At 42.1% G+C, this 17,516-nt stretch overlaps 1 protein-coding gene across 1 annotated transcript in view; it reads left to right on the plus strand.

The window, feature by feature from the left end:
- PTDSS2 (phosphatidylserine synthase 2) overlaps positions 1-17,516 on the plus strand; it is a 1,317,303-nt gene that overhangs the window by 383,534 nt on the left and 916,253 nt on the right. The window lies entirely within an intron of this gene.

Below are 17,516 nucleotides of genomic sequence, written 5' to 3' on the forward strand. Positions count from 1 at the left end.
CTTTCCTTTTGTTCGGTATTCAAAAGTACTTGAAATGCTTTTCATTTTGTTTGTTATTCAAAACAATGTTCATGAACACAGTTTGCATATTCGACTGCCAGTCCGTTGGTTTCTCTTCCTTACAAACTCACTGGTCGGAGCTTATAGCGTTAAGAGGTCCTCTGCCACCACGGGGTCTCGTCTTCCTGTGAGGTACCTCGCTTCTTTCTCCCAGCGGCTCTCCGTGGCTTTGCTGCCCGGCGATGCTCAGCTGCAGGTGCGGACTCTTGCGACTGCTTTGCTCGGTCACGCCCGGTCTTCCTCTCTCCGTCTGCTATCAGCGTCCCTTAGCTTTGCTTCCTGCTGCACAAACTCTGTATCATTACATAGGTCTTGAGCGTTCCTCCTGCCACAACGCTGATTCGCAGTTGCTTTCCCACTGCTGCTGCTGCTTCCCCCATTTCTATAAGGATGCCCCCTTTTTAAAGTTCCAGCCGTCATGATTGGACCAAAAAGGTCTAGACCGCTCACTTGTCTGTTTATCCAGTGGATGTATATATGTATGTGCATTACAAAAATTAAGATGTGTTGCTCTAGTTGGTCTCTTCCTCGTCCCAGTAGAGTATTGTTGTTTTGAATGGATGGATTGTGTCCTCCCATGTATTCCTCGTCTTTAGATGGACTCCTAAAGCAGTGTTATGTTTTTGAGGATGGGGTAAGAATTTTCAGATTTAAGATTCGTCATGGATTGAATATAGGACCCCTTTCACTATTCCTCCTCCTTGGCTAGAGGACGAATCCAGACTGTAATGCTTTGTAAATGTGTGAATGATAGACCAAGTAGCTGCCCCACAAAAGTCTTTTATAGGTACCCCTCTTTGCATAGCAGAAGATGTCGCCATGCTCCTTGTGAAATGAGCTCTCGGGCCTTCAGGGGGATCTTTTCCAGCCACTCTGTAGCATTATGTAATAGCAGGAATTATCCAAGTTTGTTTTGTAACTGGAATCCCCGGTTTATGTCCATTGTACTCAATGAAAAGCTGGTCATGCTCTCGTTTTTTCTCCATCCATGAGATATAAAAGCTCAAAGCCCTTCTGGGATCGAGTCTATGTAGTTTTTCCTCTTCCTTGTTAGGAGGAGGCGGCTGATAAAAAGTTGGTAGTACAATTTTCTGGGATAAATGAAAATCTGATCCAATCTTTAGCAAAAAAGGAGGTTTAACCCCAAGGACAACCTTGTCTTTATGAAAAAGAGTAAATTGAGGCTTACTAGATAACGTCTGCAACTCACCCTGCAGGCTGATGTCAATGCAACTAACAGAATGGTTTTAAATGTTAGTAAGCTTAATGGGCATGAATGCAGTGGCTCAAAGGGAGGGCACATTAGACGTTTCAACACAGGAGTGAGATCTTAAACCGGCACTTGAAAAGGTGTAGGAGGAAACACGTTAGTGAGTCCTTAAAGGAATTGAATGATGATCAGCATCTTGAAATAAAATACCACTTCAGATGAGTGCTTGAAGATTGAAAGGGCTGCCAAATAATCTTTTTATGGTTCCAATCTGGAGCCCCAGATTTGCCAAGTGTAACAAAAAAGACAACACCATAGGTGCATTGCACTGAAAAGGATCCACATTATTTTCCCTGCACCAGCTGCAGAATCTGTTCCAGCAGCAGCGGTACAAGGACTTTGTTGCTGGTCTTCTGACCAAAAGCAAGTTCTCTATTATATCATCTGGGAGGTCCCAATCATTCTATCTTAACCTCTTAGGATCAATGCATGAAAGTTAAGTGTCTTGACCTCTGGATGGGTGAAGCTGACCCTCCTCTCGCGAGAGAAGGTTCTCTCTTAGTGGATGACGAATTTCAGGGCAGATGGACATGAGCAGAAGGTCTCAGTACCACGTCCCCTGGGCCCGATCCAGAGCAATTGGGATCATGCGATTTCCCAAATTTTCAACCTCCTGATCACGGAAGGATGACAGGGACTCGAGAAATCACGTACAGGAATAGAAACTCCCAGTCCACTACGAACACGTCTCTTAGAGTTTCTCTTGGGGGCGAATCTCTGGAGCAGAACATTTGCATTTTTGGTTGACACTGGTCACAAACAGATCCACTTCAGGGGTTCCCCCAAATGGTTAAGGTCTCTTGAGGTAATTCCTGAGCTTTTTCCCACTCGTGGGTGACTGTGCTCTGCCTGCTCATAGCGGCCGCCGCCGTGTTCTCCTCTCCGGCTAGGTGAACAGCTGATGGGTGATATTCCTTCTTGAATTGCCCAGAACCAGAACTGCATCGCCTCTCTGCACAGTGGTACTGAACCTACGCCTCCTCTTTTGTTGAGGTTGTTACATGGCTACTGTGTTGTATGTCATTATCAGGACATTCTTTACCCGTACAAAGGGCAGAAAGGCATTCAACACAAGCCAACAATTTGTCCCATACACTTCGTCACATCGAACGCCATTGGAACGAAACCCAATCTCCTTACAACCTCATCTTTATCATATATCCACTCTGTGTTTACTCCTTTAAGCCAAACAGCATTACTTTTCAGACTTGTTTACAAGGTACTCTATCCATCCATGCTGACTCTTTCAGGAATGTTCCACCTTCATACGCCTTCTGCCTGTGATCCATCTGAATCCTTTCTCTTGCCCTCAGATTTTGCTTCCCGTTTCCCATCCAAGGTGTCCACTCTTTCTGAATCCTGCCACTGTGGTCCCATTGGAGCCCCTGACTCAGGTGCTTCTTCTCTCCTCTGTTTCTTCCTTTTGAGTTACTTAAGGACACTGATATCTCAATGTTGGTTGCACATGCCCATCCTATTGCGGCACTCTCAGATGCCCCTAACTTATTGTCTCATTCCACAAGTTATTCCTGATCTCACTCATCTTTTCAACTCTTCTCTATCCTCCGTGGTCTCCCCACCAGGTTTTCAAACATGCAATCATTATGCACATTCTAAAGAAACTTTCTTTACATTCTTTGGTTCTATCAAATTTCTATCCGGCCTCTGTTCAGCCTTTTCTTTTTAAGATCTTCGACCTGTTTACGCCTTCCTAAATTCTCAATCTCTTCTTCCTGTACTCCAATCTGGTTCACGCCTCTTCCGTCTGACTGAAACTGCTTGCTTTCTGTCACAGATTCTCTTCCATCCACTCGTTGTAACCACAAATCATCTCCCCTGATCTTACTAGACCTATCTGCAGCACGGTCAATCACTCTATTCTGTGTCACAGGCTTTCCCCCCCCAAAGGCATCTCTGCCTCTGTTCACAATGTGTTTCTTTCTTAACTCTCCCTATGAAATAGGCTGGCCTCTCTTCTACTTCCTATCCACTTCACTTCCGGGTTCTGTACTTGACCCTTATCTCAGGTCAGAAGGATGAGACATTTATGTGGATGTTTTATTGAAATATGTAAAAAAGCCTCTCTATCCCTAATCCATGGATTTTCCTGCCTAAAAAAAAACTAACTTGGAGGCTTGTTGTCGTTGTGAAGTCCAAATCAAACCATCTGTCCTCTGTCCAAAACTAAGCTACACTGACCCTACCACTAAGACAAAACAAAGAGCTAGGAGAATTACTCCCCTGCTCCTGGATAGGCTTCCCCAGCTTTAATATATAATTCACAGATAGTGTTTGGCTATCTCCTGTATTAGCTTGTTCAGTTCCTTTTCCAAGTCTTTGGTTCCCCTTTTTCTTGACTTTGTAAAGTTCTCCTAGTCTGCGTTCTTGGTTTTTGAATTCTTATTGAGCTTTTCTCAAGTGTCTCTGAAAGACTCTTGTTCTTTGATATCTTTGGGAAAATAGAATCTCTCTTTACATTGTTTCTGCTCTCCCTATTTCTATGGAATGGGTCTTTAATTCCTCATCAGTAAGAAATCCAATATCAGTATCTCCTTGTGTGGTTCGCTGATTCTTTCCCTGAGGCAACTATAATAATCCCAATCGTTATTCTTATTCTCTTGACCACTTTGTTTAATACTGAGACAAGTAAGAGGAGTCGTGTAATGATTCTCATTCTCTTGTTTCTTTCTCGTATCACTGGGATGAGTAGGATGCTTGCGCTCCTTACTCCTGTGTTGTCTCCTGGGTCCCTACAGTCCCCGTTACTTTCTTCTCCATGGGTTGGCATCACTGTGCCTGCATGCAGGATAGGGACTTCTCATTGTTCAGTCAGGACGGCCTCTGCCTTCTCTCTGACTCTCTGCTTCTTGTATGCAGCTTTGTGGGGCCAACGTGGCAGCGGCCTCGACATAGTTGCCAGAGTGCACAGTCCACCTCTCGCAGGTTAACACCACCAATCACGACTGGCTCTCTTGGGGTTTTCTTCCCCTGCTCTCCTCTAACTTGAGGTATCCTGGTGCTTCTCTCGCACGCAAGTTGGTTGCTTTCTCCCTACGCAGGGTCTCCTGTTCTCTATCAGCTTCCACAACACTGCAGATATGAAACTCCCAGGTTTATCATCTCTCTCAGAATGGTTCTTCCCTTTTTATGATACAATGCTGGGCCCTCCCCAGTGGAGGATTATAGTCTCTTTCACTTCCAGTTGAGCACTCCATTACTCGCTTGTTTCTCCTCGTCACAGTAGTGCTGGTTTCTAACCACTGAGCAATCTATATTACTCACTCCCTCTTCACCAGATATTTCCTCAGCTTGGATCTCATGGCACAATAACAAACAGTAGCTTGTTCTGTTGGGTCTTTTGTAAGTTCTGATGTTACAGTTAGTCCCAGAGAAAGGGCCTTAAAGTGTTGCTCTGCAGAATGGGAGTCCTTGTCCCCAAGAGGGGAGTCTCTCCATGTGAGGTCCTGCTTTCGGGGTACTATTGCGTAGCAGGCTCACCTCCCTAGCCTCTCAAGGAAATGCTACCCCCTCGGGAGAAGTGACTGAATCCCGCAATTCATCACACCCTCTTCTCTCTTTACACCATTCCCCTTTCCGCTATCATCTCTTCTTTCAATTCCTCTTACCACCACTTCTACGCATACGAATCACACATTTTCTTTTAATTTTCTACTTTTTCTGAGTCTCTGCATCTCTGCCTTACAGCCTGCATTACTGCCATAGAATCTTGTATGACAACCAATGTTCTCCATATAAATGCGGCAAAAGCAGAAATCCCTGGTTTTTTTTTTCTCCTGTTCGTGCACCCCTTCCTCCATTTCCCCCATCCTCCATTTTCTTTCCCCGTCTCCTCTCCCTCTTTCAACATTCGGCCACAATCTTGGTAGTATTTTTGATTCCTCTTCGTCGTTTTCTCTTCGTCGTTTTCTCTTCACATCTCTGCAGCTGCTAGGACTTATTTACGTGAAACCAGCTCTTTCCTTACTTTTAACGCCACTAAACTTCTTGTCTCCAGTTTTCTTTCTTTCTTGTTTGGACTGTTGCTGGTCTTTTTTCTCGGACTATGTGCTTCTCATCTTGCTCCACTTCAATCTATTTTCCATTCTTCTATCCTGCTACAAAATGAAAAGATGTAAAGAACATGCTCGGTCCATGGGAGAGTTGAACACTTTACTGCTGACCTACCCACCCATACAGCTTTGATAGTAACCATGTGTGAGCTACTGTAAAATCCTTGCATGTGCATCTGGTAGCATTAAATGCAAAGCGGAGCCTCAGATGCCACCCAATTGCAGTTCACGCCTCAAACACTTGTGTACGAGCGCGATATGAAATAAAAAATATCAATCAATATGAAAGGCACTGGTCCGATTTGGCTTAAAGTAAATGGTATCAAAATTATTTTCTAAAAATATCTTTGAAGATGTACAACCCCTTCAAAAAAAAAATCTTACAATTCCATTTTGTTTTTGGTTAGTGTTAGTAGTGAAAAATGCTTTTTACTTTGACTTTGTTTCTTTTTCACAATTATTCCCTGTGGGAGATCACCTTCCCACAAATTGAAATTTGACTCTTTTTATGTATTGCAAAGTTACTTTTCCAACTGATTTAGCATGCACCATTAGGCACAAGTGTACACCTGAATTGCTTGGCTAGAACCACCAAACCACTCATGATTTGGTATTTAATCTCAAGTATTATCAGTATTACTTGCTCAATGTGCTTTTAATAAAAGCAGTATATTTTCAAAAATCATTACAATTGAGTTATTCATGTTTTGAGGGGCCTTTGTTTTCTTAGCACTGGCCAATGATCAATGCAGCCCGCTGACAAAGACCAAAGTGAACATTTTGGACCCCTTGAAATTGTGTGCGTATACATGTTGGCCAAATCTTAGCGTTGGGATGCCCAAATTTACAGACTAAAACAGTTAATAAATAGAAACCTTAACTTACTCAAATGCTCTTTTCCTCCACTAATTATAATCTGTCTGTGTTACTAGCAGATACTGACGTATGCTGCTTGTGTGTACTTGCTATGTTAATGTAAGTTGTTTGATATGTGGTATGACTATGTTTGGAAGAGTGTATTTTTTGTGAGCTATTGATTGTAGGTTTTGAGGTTGTGTAAAGTGTATGTTATTTTTAGATCCATTTTTACTTAAGAATGTGCTTAGGATATATTTTGATTGCTATGTATATTGTTTGTTATGCTGTTTTGTTGTTGCAGTAAGTTGTCAAATGTAAAAATATGCCTGTCGTATTACTTTTTCACTGGTCACTGGTGACTTAAGGTTCCAGAAACATTGGTTTTATTATGAGCTATATTTTGTGTTCAATAATCCGTTAAACCTGAATGTTGACATTCCCAATGTTTGTAGATGTCAACTTTGTACAGAAACTTATTTTCGGTCTTAAATTCTATTGATTTCCTTGTTTATTTTGAATGGAGGATCGTATACATTTAATGTGAAATTTGCTTTACGGTTATGAGTATGTATCTACCATTTTTCTCACTTTTTTTGTATATTGCTTTGTTGTATCATTTGAAAAATGACACGCACACAAAGAATGTGCAATTTATGCAACCTACTGTGGAAGAGGTCATTTGTGATGTTGTAGTGAGACACAAGACCACACTGTATGTTTTAACACTTCTTTAGTAACTGACTATTCACAGTATCTCATCACTTCTCCCCAGAGGGGAGCCCCGTTCTGTGATGATAGGGCGGTAAATCCGCTGTGCATCATTCCACCTACGGGTGGTGGTGGTGAGCGGGACCTCACAGGGAGACCGTTCCATTACAGAACTCCCTAAATACCTTTATGAAGAACCATAGAAACCATCAAGGCTTCAGGAGAAGCTTCCTCCACAAGTCGATGTTTGTTTGTTATTGTAATGTCACATCAATTCCCCATCAGACAAACAATCATACTGAGAAGAAGAGGAGGATGCCTGGAAAAAAAGATTACCCAGTGGTTGGCAGCTAACCATACTGGGACTAAGAAGATTGAGTGAGTGAGGAAGAGCCCTTGTTGGAGAAAGACGAAGAACTATTATTCTGAACTGGGGAGGCACCTGTACTTTCCCTTAAAAACAGAAGGCTCAACGTATGTTGTTGGTGGAACCGCAGAAGTTCAAAGCTAGTGAGAGTCCAGAGAGCCACGGGAAGTCGTCAGCCGAGAAGACGCTGGGAACCACAAGGCAGAAGAAGCACAGAGAGGGCAGTGAGCCAAACTGTGTGTGCTGTGAAGGCATCATGAAGTACACACAGAAAACTGAAGCAAAAGTTTGGGATATAAACTTTTATTAAATATAAATGAGGTTGGAAAAGGCCTAACTTGCGCTATGCTAAGGTGGGATGTCCTACCTAAATGAAACTAATGATGGGCTGTGTCAAGTCCAAAGCAAATGTCTGTGTCCAAAACCTATACTTGCCCTCGTATCTAATTGTATACAATGTGTAGGGATGTCAGCATCAAATGAGAAGTGTTCAAAATAAAAGTTCAGAGCTTATTCCAGCTCTAAGATGGAAAAGGGATTTCCCGTTCCCAAGTTTCAAGTGGTTCACTTTACAAAAGGGGTTCCCTTCCCCAAGCTTTCAATTCTTCCAATGTCTCAGAATAAAACAATTCCTTGAGATATTCAAAGTTCCAAAATAACGCAGTTGCTTTTGGTGTTCCCCAGCACCTTGGGTTGGGTTACCTGTCATCAATTTATAAAATTCCGCTCATCATTCTCAGTTGATCCAGGTTTCCTTTATTCAATCGCAACGTGGCTTTTCCTTAGGTCAGTGTACTCATTCTAGGTGCAGTTGTCGGACTGCACGGTCCACCTATAACAGGTCACGCAACCGACACATCTTATTTGGATCAGTTTCATAGATATCTTGCCACAGTTTCAGCTTCACAATTGAGGTTTGACTCTGTATCCTTTTAAGTGCCCTTGAAGCTTTATTATCACTGGCTTTGTCAACATTCACTCTTTCAGTAGCTTTTATTTGCAACACCAACATGTGCTTCCCAGTACACTCTTCTGCTAGGAAACATGTTCTCTGTTTCAGATTTCTTGATTAAAGCATCTGGCTCCCTTTTACATACAGACCTGGCTTCCATTATAGTGGCATGCACAAATATTCGTGGCTCTTGGCAATTCTTGTTTCTTTAATTTCTCATGGTAATTATTGGTTTCCTTGCATTCAACTCAGAAATTCAAAATCAAATGTCTCTGGCACTAAACTGCCCAACCACCATATCCGGGGCCCCCTTTGCACCCAGGTGGACTCACTGGTCTTCTCACGGTCTGGTTTCCACTTGCTCTAGCTTTCTGGAGGCTCGTCTCCGCTCGCAGTATGCTCACGCTGGTTCCCTCTGGTACACTGTGTTCCTCCACGATTTCTTTGCTTCCCTGCTGCTTACTTCAGAGCTCCGGTAGTCTGTAGTCAGCAGTCCTGCACCTATGAACGTTTGGGAGCCTTTCCAACACTCCTGGTACCTTTGCTCTGTGCCGCACTGCTTCCTCAGCTCTGCCAACAAGCTCCTCTCCCTCGCTGCCCTGGATCACGCTCCTGACACCTCCCAGCATCTCGGGATCGGGAAGGTTCTGTATCGCTGCCACAACTCTGCCCTGGAAAAAAATAATTCTATCTATCTATCTATCTATCTATCTATCTATCTATCTATCTATCTATCTATCTATCTATCTATCTATCTATCTATCTATCTATCTATCTATCTATCTATCTATCTATCTATCTATCTATCTATCTATCTATCTATCTATCTATCTATCTATCTATCTATCTATCTATCTATCTATCTCGCCCATTGGAAGAACCAGTGAGGCAAATCCATCATAATGGAGGTAACGAGAGCGGTGGGAGACCTGGGAGGAAGAGCCTCAAGGGACTAATCCTACTCATCCCAGTGATTGTGAATACCTTAAAGATAGTGAAAGACAGTAAGTCCACAGAGTGGTTGAAATCTAAACCAGAGACAGAAAACCATCTAGAGACTGCACGAAGCCAAAAGGTATAATGGTCAAAACCCTGTTGTGAGAAACCAAGCAACTCTACTGAAAGCATTAAAGGAGAAGCAGAGAAGGTGGAACAATCTCCTAGAAGAATTAAAGGATTTGATTCATAGTTTCCAAGAACTATTTGAAAATAGACTATTGATGCTGGAAGAAGCCTGTCCAGGAGAAGGGAGTCGTTCACCTGTACCGCTTTCTTTTCCTTTGTTTAATTAGTGGTAGGGTTAGAGCCCGATAGATGGAGGATGGATTATTACTTTGGACTGCCATACTGACAAGGCTCATAGTTGGTTTTAGGTTGGGTAGAGCAAACCTTTGTGATGGGGGAAGATAGGGCTTACCTTATTTTCATCTAGAAAAAATGTAAGAATACTATTTGGTGGTCCTCCTTCTGACCTACCACGGAACACACAGGAAAGGTGAAATAAACAACTGTCAATTCATAGGAATAAAACGTTACTAACTTCAAAGGTGCTAGGGTCTGCATAATGCCAAGTGCCGCTGATTGCTGCTCCTCTTCTCCACCTTGTGACCCCAGACTGATTGTGATGATGGTTCCTGCTGATGAGGTCTTGCCTTCCTTGAAATAGCATATGCTAAAACTCCAATATCCGAGGCTTGCCAACACACTGTCTCTCAAAATACTATGCTTAATAGATCCTTCGCTCTATAAGAAACACCAGGGGTCCTGAGAGAACGATTAAGTTAAGGACAAACTATACACACACAACACAACTTCATAGGTAAGAAATGAGAAATGCATAGTTATAAATCAATGTGTAAGGGCAACTGAGACCCCTTTATAAAACAAGTGTAAGCTGTCGCACGAAACACTATTCAACAAGACAAAAAAAAATCAAACTGTACATATAAAACAGCCAACACGGTACATAAAATTACAACAACAAATATATTTGTAAAAATGTGTTACAAACCCAAGTCAGAGCTGTTTCCACTTACTGATGCCACTACTCCAATGGCAAATTTGATGGGGTTTAGGTGGGTTCCCACACGATTTAATTAACTTGGCATAATGGTTTCCAGGTCGCAGCACTCCCTTTAGTCTGATAATCATGCAGGGCACCTGCAGCTGCTGGGGGCCAAATTAAAGGTTTGGGCTGGCCTCCCTCTCTCGCTGTACTGATGCCTCTCTGCTGAAAATGATTGTGCTTCCCAAATTGTTATACTATTTTTGTAATGTTCCTCTGTTACCCGGGAGGGAGGTTTTTACATGTTTGAGATCACTTTCCTTAGTTTATTTGAGGGAGGACGGTGGGGCAGCTAGGATTAGCTGGGAACAACTTGTTGAGCCATACGAGCGTGGTTGACTGGCTGTGCCCGATTTTGAGCTCTATTACCTCGTAGCACAGGCACATTTCGCAGGGTGCTGGTACTCTCCAGTGAAGTGGTGGGGGTGGCCCATCTACCCCTGGAGATAAATGGGGCAGCTCCTACAAAAATCAAATCGGTTATTTTTAGCAATAGGTATGTTGATTACTGCTCAATCGACCCTGTGCGCACCACAATGAACACATGGGCTAAAATATTGCACAGAATAGCTCTTACTACTCCTTACAATAGAAGGGTTCCCTTATGGAACTACCCAGGTCTTCCTCCTACATATGCTGCTGTAATACGTAAAGCATGGAATGGGGAAGAGCAACTGGTTCTTGGTGACCTATTCCCTGATGGCCGATTCCTGTCACTGCAATACTTCAAGGATAAAATGGGTGACCATTTTATAAAAGCATTGCAATATTATCTTATCAGAGCATCCGCCGTCTGGTTATGGTCAACCTTTCTGCAGGAACCTATAACACATGAATGTATCACTGCGATAACTGATGGAGGAGAGAATAGGTACATGATTTTGAAACTTTATAATATAGATCAAGCTGGGCACGATTGCAAAAACAGCATGCGCCTGAAATGGGAGCGGCACCTAGACACAGAATTTACTGACATACAGTGGAGGTGGTGTCTCTTGACTAAGGAATCTGAGTGCCGGCTACTGGCTGACACAGTTCAAAAAACGTAATCAGTTGCATTACACGCCAGCTAAAATAGCTAAGTTCTCCCCAGATGCAGATGATGTATGTGTGAAATATGTTATGACATGTGTTAACTCACTTCATATGTTCTGGAACTGTCCTTCTGTTAATCAGTGTTGGCATAGTGTGGCTGAAATGTTAAGTGAGATTATAGAGATTCCCCCACTATATACCCACTGAAACCTTTACTGGGAGACATCAGTAAAGTGTCAGTGGTCACAAGACCTTTTTTTAAACTTGTCTGCATTGATGCTAGAATCAGTTTTGACCCGACCAGTGGGAAGCTGCTAAAATATCTACTCTACACCAACGATGGCCAAGAGAACTTTATTGCCACTGTAACCCCGGCCTGTCGACCTAAGGACTCTTGGGTTCCGTAACGCACGTATTTGACTCGAAAGGAAGATGAGGACATTGTTCAGCAGCAAGATACTTAGATGGTTGCTATGCCTTAGCTTTTATACTGGGGATGGTAGTATAAGGTGTCACTTGATGATTAGTTGACCAACTCTGATGGAGCCCATTATGGCATGTCATTGCTCACTCTTGCCCTCCTATGTCAATGCTATGTGGTCTGTCTGGTTTGTTTTTGAAAATAGTAATTTTTTAAAAAACGTTGTTACAAACAAAATCCTAAGTATGAAGAGGACGGAGATGCAATCAACCGATGGCACTAGTTCTCCTAGTTAAGGACAACCAGGTAGGCCAACTACAGTACTGTAAGTTACATACATTATGCAGAACATCCGGATTTACACATTTTGAGACCAAACTATGGATCTCTAGGGCAAAATATGTCAGTGACAATACTAGCAATTACAATACATGTCATAAAAGCATAAATGACTCCTCAGGTGTTGCTTCTGAACCAAAGAGCTATATTGTATTAAAAAGTAAATAAGACTCTAATGGTTCACAGACTAGTTTCAGCAATCACATATATCAAAACGCCTTCCTCAGGGCCACAACAGATTCCTACAATAAACAAAACAAAACAGACATAACTATGCAAAAAAGACATGTCCATGTGGCGCCCAACTCGCAAATCCAAATTTGGGGTAGAAGAGGCAGCAATGCCATTACTGCCATCATAAATTAATCTCCATTAGCATCATTCTAAAAACCAAAACATATGAATAATCGAAACATTAATATTGGAAGCCATTATTAAAGCTTCATATAATGAATCAAGCAAAGATAGTATGTCCTCAGCCAACACAATTCTGCCCCATCCATGCACAAACCAATGCAGTGTTTTAAAAACAATAATTTTAAAAATGCTGTAATTAAAGGAATGGTGGAGGGTAAAGGGATCAGGAATCGTGAGAGGGCTCAGGAAAAATATTACTATCCCGAGTCCAACACAATTGAACTAGTTGCGTGCACTAAACCACTGAGTGCAGTGTTGTATAACCCATCACAAACACATGCTAAACCTCCTATGCCCCATGGCTTCCAACAACAAACAAATCAAAGGCTTGGCCAAAAATAAAGTTCCATAACGATTACTAATAAGAACAACTCTGTTCCAAAGTGCAATACATTCTTGAACGTTTTAGGTTAAAAGTGACCCTGATTGCTCTTTATGGACTAGAGTTGAATGTCCTTGAATAACAGAAAAATCTTGGACACATTACAAAGTCTTGTTATAAAGGAAGCTCTTCGTATACCAGTGTGTTCCATTTAGTGCAATCAGATTGGAGTTGGGGTACCCAATCATGGTGGTCAATTTATATTTATAACAGCTTGTCCTTTTACCTGAAAATCTCTGGAACTGAGGAATTTGGTATTACTCGCCATTTAAAAAAATAAAATGATGGATGATGGCACAAATGAGTACAGAAAGGTTTTCAAAAAGAGGTGTCTACATTTTATGGAGACCATGGACATAGATGAAATGGTCTCTGTCTGGCCTTAAAAACATTAAGACGTGGGACAAAATCTGGGATATGTCCGATCTACAGAAACTGAAAAGGTACAATACTCAGTCTGCTGTATGACCCAATTTTAAGCAAAGTGTCGGGTCAAGTGTGTGGGCTGTTCGGCTGTCTGCTCTGCACAGCGTTTTCACTGTTTCTCAAGCGGATTGCCTTGCTGTCTCCTATGGACCCGCCCCCAGCAGGTCTGCTCTGCCTACAAAACCTCACGGATTCACGCCCTGCACGTGGGCCCAAACAAGTGTCGGGCCAAGTGTGTGGGCTGTTCGAGCTTGAGGCGCCGAGGCAGAAGGTAAGAAACATTTCAAAATTATATTCCTTCAAACTCAAATAGAGTATCAATTTATTCAAACTGATCTGACCAGAGCGCGTTCAGCTCCCAGCCCTCAACCAATCAAAGATGCCAGCTCAATAAAAGAGTGCGAAGTCCCTCATATAGCTACAATCGTCAAAGCGCAGCATTAATGAACTCATTAAGCGTGCCCCAAGTAGACCATGTGGTGGGGCCCAACGTATCTCAAGTAAATCAATCTAGTAATTGCCTACCAGCAGGCACACTTACTCCAAATCCTGAAACCTACATAACAAATCAAAACATACCGCAGGGCCGACATGCAGCCACAGAATGGAGATCGCAGTTCAGCTCATACTAGGTGAAAGGCCTCGACTACACAGTCGCAGCAAAAAATATGAAACGAAAAATAAAGGAATGTTTTAAAAACAAAAGATGGCGTTCGGGCGATGCTGCATGGAAATACACGAAATGCATGAAATAAATGCAGTCCAGGTTGCATGCGATCTATTAAGATCTGGATTCTGAGATGACCTTGGAAGTCAGATCCGACTCCTGCATAGTCTCGGAAGGATTGAGAATGACGTCCCTGCTAATCACTTAAGTGTCTGAGGAAAATTCAGCAAAACACGTACAGCAAGTGTAGCAAACTCCTGAAATTCAATTCAGCTCCCACACAGACGTCACGCTGACGGCCCTACATTTTGTGCTCACCTCACTTGTGAATGTCTCGAGCAGAAGTACAATCCCAGTCGGGCACACTCCTTGAACTCTCTAAATGCATGAGCAATTGTGAATCACAAATAGTAGGGATCGAGTTGGCAATTAACAATTCCATGATGCAGGAGTAAGTGTGATGAAAATTCTGACTGTGACGCACGATCACAAAATAGGCAAGTTAAAAGAGCTGACGATGGAGTTTGTCGTACGTGACAACATAGCAGCAGGAGAACAAAAGAACCACGGTCAAGTTAAGAAGCAGGATAATGCACAGAGCATATCAAGATGTCAAACACAATCAACTGACCTGTGCCAAGACAAAATGAATGATACTCCTCTATCAGAGTCTGCACTCAAGGAATTCATGAGACTCACTAACACAGTCGAGACCATATTAGAGAAGGAAGAAGACAAGGTGAAGAGAGCCCAGTATCCAATGACTCAAGGCAAATGGGACAGAATCAAAAATAACAGACAAAAAGGAGGCACTAAGTCACAGACTTCACCACCACAACAAAATGAACCAAAATAAAAAGGAAGAAAGATAAAAAGCTCTGCAAAGACATCCTTTTTGTTATTTAACCCTACCAAAAGCAGAGGCAGACCACAACAAAATAAAAGGGAAAAAAAACCTGGTCCAAAAGTCACAGAAGGAAAATGCTTCAAAGAGATACTGCAATTTTTACCCATACCAGGAGTGCGCCCTAAGCTCATACATTTGAAAATAACACCTTTAAAAGATCTCCATGGGAATCCCAGACGTGTGTCCAGCAAAATACACAATTGCTCCAATTTTTAACAAGTGCGGAAAAAAGAAGGCAGCCTCACAATCAAATGGGGATACAAACAAAAGCACTTTTGATACTACGGACGGTATGCCCAATCTTGGCTCCAATACATTGGCACAACAACATGCACATAGTATTAATATACCATCTAAAGATCAATAATCAAATCGGTGTGATCAACCAAACGTGAGTCAAATTAAAATTGGGCAAGCAAAGACTATCCCTCAAGACATGAACGAACAATCCACCCAGGAAATATCATTGCAAATGTCATCAAACAGTGGCCTGGAGCACGGCTCCCAAGATCAAAAGTCAATGCAAAACGCCACTGTTTCCTCTGCTCATTTTGCAATCACACGCGTGGGGCTTAAGCACTGAGCACTAAATGGATCCAAGATACTGGCTATCACCAAGAAAATACCAGACCTATACCTTTTCTCCTCAAATGACATAGAATGTGTATCATTTCCATGGCAAGCCCGCTTTCATAGAGTGGAAGTAGGCCTAAAATCACAAATTGGAGTGGCGGCTTTATTAGCACAGGCAGCCAAGTTTAAAAGGCTGGTGATTGAAATCTCACTTAGTCCAATAGCCGGGCAAGACAGTTGATTCAACAATACAATGGAGAAAAGCAAACGCAGTACAGTAAGTGAAGCACAATCACATGGTGGAGCGAACAGATAGAATAAGCAGACCAAGGAAGATAAACTGCTGAATCCATAATCTGCAATGTGATTGCTGGTACCGGAAACAATCAGTATGGTATACAAAAAGCTATGGGATAACCCAAATTCTCTCTAGCAGTTCCCCAGCGGAAGATATTAGGGTGGAACACAAGAGGATCGACATTCTTCCTGAGTAAATCCATGAAAGAAATCTTTATGAACCATGATATTATTTATTTCCAAGAAACGTGGTAACTTGGCAAAATAAAACTGGATGGCTTCACCACTATTGAACGACTAGCCACGGCAAAAGCTAAAGGTCGTCCGGCAGGCGGCCTAATGATAGCCTTCAGAATTCCTGTATGTAACTCACTGGATCACATCCACACTGAATGCTCAGGATTACTTGCTGCCAAAATATAATTCAAAACTAACACGATCATAGGGCAAATGATACTCATCAACGTGTATTGGAATCCTGGGAGCATGAGTTTGAAAGATCACTTGCAAGCACTCTCTGACCTATTGAACAAGATCAATGTCAAATATAGAAAAATCTAAATTTTGATACTAGGAGCCTTTAATTATCAATATATACCCTTGCAAGACAAATCAACATGGAAAAAACTAAGATATTACTCGCAATGAGAACATGTGGATACATTCCTAAAGGTTTGGGAGCTAAAAATTGTAAATGGAAACATAAAAGGAGACATCCCATCGCAAGCAACCTAGGGAAAGAGGAAATATTGCATTGCATTGATAATTGATTATCTCTTTGTATCGGAAATATTTTCGATCGTTGTATCACACTAAATATCCTAAATTAAGGCACAAGCGACCACAAGAGACTCTCAGCTGTAATAAAATACGACCAACAATACTCCTTGAACAAACGCACAGAGCGTGGTGGTGAATGCCCCTCAAACCCACTTAAGAACATATAAACAAAGTGGCAAAGCCTTAAATGACAAACTGCGCACAATCATGTCAGAGGCAACAAGAGACAGTCCAGAGAATGTGCTCTCCTGAAGAGTTTACGAATGTTCCATGGGAAATTGAATGTCCGACAGCTCTTCGTTCGTTCGTTCAAAGCAAAAATCCACTTACACCAACTTGATGAGTCTCGGAACAAAAAGAGAACCCTAAGGAAAGCAATTTCCATACTGACCTCTTCAAAGCTACCATCGGCAGAACATCTACAGGTCAAAAAAACACTTAAAAACACATATAGGAATTGGTCAAGAGCGCACAATCACTTGAGAACACAGAAAGATGGCGAACTAATGTTAAATATCCTGCTCTCAAAAAATTCAGGCAACTTCTGGCAAATTAATGGCATGAACATACAGCAATATGAAATTCAAAGCAATGTTATTTTAGAAGCAGAAATTGACAGCCTATTTCAAGGAGATTTATCAAGGTGACACTAGTATGCCGACAGACCCTAAAGCCCCAGCAGTTTGGCACCTGCATTTTGATGAGGACCTAATCAAGGAACTGATTAGGAAATTCTCATCCTCTAGAGCTGCAGGTCCTAATGGGCTGACCAATGCAATCTTAGTCAGACATCGATCTCTGGAGCAAAATATTGAGCTCACTATTTGCAGAGTCTATACGCAAAGAATCACGACCTTTGTCCTGGAAGAGCGCAATTGTAATGCCTATGCACAAAAAAGGCTATCGCGAGATACCAGCAAAT

This window comes from Ambystoma mexicanum, chromosome 11 (assembly GCF_040938575.1).
Source record: "Ambystoma mexicanum isolate Mex_15411 chromosome 11, UKY_AmexF1_1, whole genome shotgun sequence".
Classification (NCBI taxonomy): Eukaryota; Metazoa; Chordata; class Amphibia; order Caudata; family Ambystomatidae; genus Ambystoma; species Ambystoma mexicanum.